Here is a 3,855-nt window from a genome sequence, read left to right as displayed (position 1 = left end):
TCCCCGAAACAAAAAATCGTTCTGAGGGTCTTCGGGCCTGGGTCACAGTCTTTGGTTTTCCCTTTTGCTGTCCTGACGGCTGTGGCCTCCAGCGCCTCGTGGCCGAGGTTCGGTGAGGGGCGAGTGGACGAGGGTCTGTGTCCTTCCGGGATCTGAGGGGCCTGGCGTGCTTTCTTTCGCAGCAAGCACTTGTCATTCGTGATTCGGAGAAGAAAGTAATTCCTGCGGAGCAGCTGGTGGTCGGGGACATCGTGGAGATTAAAGGAGGGGACCAGATTCCCGCGGACATCAGGCTGCTGTCCGCTCAGGGGTGCAAGGTGAGAGTCACGGGCACCCCTGCGTCAACCCAGCATTCTGGGGTCCCTCCAGGCCTCGCCATCCCCGAGACAGGGGACACGGAGGCTTACCTTGGACTGTCTCACTGCCCCTTCCAGGTGGACAACTCATCGCTCACGGGGGAGTCCGAGCCCCAGCCACGCTCCTGTGAGTGCACCCACGACAACCTCCTGGAGACCAAGAACATCGGCTTCTACTCCACCACCTGCCTGGAAGGTAAACCCAGCGGCCGTGGCCTCGGCCTTGGCCTCGGGAGCGTGGATGGGCCCCGCCCCCTCCCCGCCAAGGACTCCCAGAGTCAGCCGCCCGCTCCGCCCGCAGGCACAGCAACTGGCCTGGTCATCAGCACGGGGGACCGCACCGTCATCGGCCAGATCGCCTCGCTGGCCTCGGGAGTCGGCAACGAGAAGACGCCCATCGCCGTGGAGATCGAGCACTTCGTCCACATCGTGGCGATAGTGGCCGTCTCCATCGGCGTGCTGTTCTTCATCATCTCCGTGTCCATGAAGTACGCGGTCCTGGACTCCATCATCTTTCTCATCGGCATCATTGTGGCCAACGTGCCTGAGGGCCTCCTGGCCACTGTCACTGTGAGTCCCTGCTGCCCGGCTAGGCTGAGTGAGCTCCGCCCGCAAACCGCGGGTCTCCTCTGTCTCAGAGTCACACTCCCTCCCTGCCAGGGACAACCAGGGGACATTCTGAATGGACTGTTCAGAACAGAAGGGACTGGGAGGCTGTCGATATGTGAACCTTCGGCTTCCATTTTTGAGAGCACCGTCGTCAGGCCTCGTGGGGTGCTTTGCCCTTGAGATTTAGATTAGACAGACTCGAGCCACCATTGACAGAAGGTTTTCCAGAAGAAGCCGGATGCCTTCCCCACCAGCTTCCTTGTGCAGTTTGTGCAGCTGAGGGACCTAGGCACAGGTCCCTTGCCTTATTTCTCTTCTCTCTCCCCGACACCCCCACACAAATTGCTCCCATTTTTTTTCTGCAAAGCAATCCAGCCCTTTCCTGTGCCGACCCCCAACTTCAGCTCTGGGTCTTCCTTTGTAAGGGCCCATCCAGTTCATCCACGTCCCCCCCCACCCCCCACCGCCCACAGTCTCTGCTGTGGAGGCCCCGTTGGGAGAAGGGGGACTCATGGTTCCAGTTACCTGTTAAGGTGGCCTCCACAATCATTGGCCTGATGTCATCCTGAGCAGGCCGAAGCTCCCTTTAAAATCACACATGAGAGTTGGCTGTAGCCGGCCTGGCTTTGTCACCTGTGGGTACCTCGGGATCATTTTCTTCAAGGCGTAAAGGGACAAAAGAAATGTCCCATGCTTAAAAATAACAACAAAAAAGGATATGGCATACGGTTCCTGGTAGTGGTCTGTCAGTTCTTGGGTCGGCTTTGCCACCTCTGTGACTTCAGCTCTGTCCCGAAGGTTGTCCAGCTCCAGCTGTTTCTGCTTTGGAGCTCGCTTTTGAGAGGATTTCTCTGTCTCTCCTTCTTCGCGCAGGTGACTCTGTCACTGACAGCCAAGCGGATGGCCAAGAAGAACTGCCTGGTGAAGAACCTGGAGGCCGTGGAGACGTTGGGCTCCACCTCTGTCATCTGCTCCGACAAGACCGGGACCCTCACCCAGAACAGGATGACCGTGGCCCATCTGTGGTTTGACAGTCAGATATTCACGGCCGACACCAGTGAAGACCACTCGGGTAAGTTTTCTGGAGCGTTCCGTCTGGCTCAAGGCCGTGGACTCGAGCGGTGGGGCAGAGCCTGGTGTGGCCACGAGTCGTGGGCAGAGCGTGGGTTCCAGCACCCACGGCACCCACTGGGCCTCCTGTTTTCCAGAGCAAACCTTTGACCAAAGCTCTGGAACCTGGGCCTCCTTGTCGAAGATCATCACCTTGTGCAGCCGAGCCGAGTTCAGACCAGGACAGGAAAGCGTCCCCATTATGAAGGTAAGGCGTCGTCCGCAGTCACAGCCGGTTTGAACCCACTGTGTTTGTTCTGGTTTGGTGCTTGATTTAGTCTCTCCCACCGAGCTGAGCTCATGCTGGGAAGGGCAAGTCAGCCTCACAAGACCTGCAGGAGACTCCCTTCGTTCTAATGAGCTTCGAACCATCACAGGGATGGCCAAGGGGTCTCAGATTGATCTCGGTCTTTTGAGAAGTCTGTCTCATTCCAGAAAGTGAATGTGCCTTTAAGTTAGTTTCCTAACTTCTCAGTCAGATAAGTAGATAGTTTCTTTATCACATAAATGCCATTCACGGAAGTTTAAAATGTAATCGGATGGAAATAGGACTGATCTTAGAAGGTGTTCCTCTTGGCAGCAGGCGCTCTGAGGAGTCCTGGACTACGTGATAACCTAACTCTTGCCTCCCCTTCCCTTCCTTCCTGCCCCTCCTCCCTCTCTCTCTCTCTTTTTCTTCCTCCCAGCGAGTCACTGGATCTACGTCCCCCTGAATTTTCGATTCATCATCTGCTTCCTTCATCCACTCTTCCACTTTCTTCTATTGTCTATTCGTTGGCTCTTTTTTCCTCCATCAGCTCAGCAATTCCCTTCTCTGTCAGTCTCTTTCCAATCCTTCCGTCCCGTTCTCATTTCCCACCCCAGCTCCATGGATCCCCCAGCTGGCTGTGTGTTTCCACGTGGAGGTGTTGCCCTGTTTGACTCAACAAATGATATTGGTCACCTTCGACCTGTACCCAACCCGGCTTCAAATCAAGACCTGGTCCCGCAGTCTCTGTTTTTCTATGACATCACCATTTTACTTGTCATCTGGGCCGAAACTTTTAGAAGTCATCGTTAACTTTCTCCTCACCCAGTCCTATCATTCTCGCTTCAAAATAGCTATGATTTCACATTTCTGTTATCCCTGAGACCTTGCATCTACATGACTGTGCCAGCCTCTTGACTGGCCTACGTGATTCCAACTTCCCCTGCCCGAGTCTTTCCTGCGTGGCTCTGATTTTCCTTAAATGCCACGTGAGAGGAAATACTTCCCCTGACTTTGCTCAAACACTTTCCTTGCTTCTCTGTTTTCTGCTTCTCGAGTCTAGACCTCAGCTAACCTGTTGGGGGCCCCGCCCGCCTCCCGTGTCCACCTGTGCTCCCTGCACTTAAGGTAGCAGTCTCATACTTCTAACCTTCGTTCATGACATTCATGACCTTCTAGAAGGCTTTCTTTAGCTCCTCTATCCATAACCCACAATCTTTCAAGATCTAGTTCGTGGCTGCTTGTTTTCTCCCAGAGCTCTGAATTTTTTGAGCTTTCCTGATACCAGTGGGTGGCACCACTCACTCTTAACACTTTTACCGTGGTCTTAAATCGCTCGCAATTGTGTGTCATCGTGTCATCTCTCCGACTGGATAGTAAACTTAGGCGACACGTTGGTTCATTGAAAATAATCCCCAAAGAACCGGATCATGTATGCAAACACACATATACATAATATTTTTTTAAATCTGTTTTGATTTTTAGAGAGTTGTGGTTGGAGACGCCTCCGAAACTGCTCTTTTAAAATTCTCG

This window comes from Pteropus vampyrus, unplaced genomic scaffold (assembly GCF_000151845.1).
Source record: "Pteropus vampyrus isolate Shadow unplaced genomic scaffold, Pvam_2.0 Scaffold272, whole genome shotgun sequence".
Lineage (NCBI taxonomy): Eukaryota > Metazoa > Chordata > Mammalia > Chiroptera > Pteropodidae > Pteropus > Pteropus vampyrus.
This window is presented reverse-complemented; position numbering follows the sequence as displayed.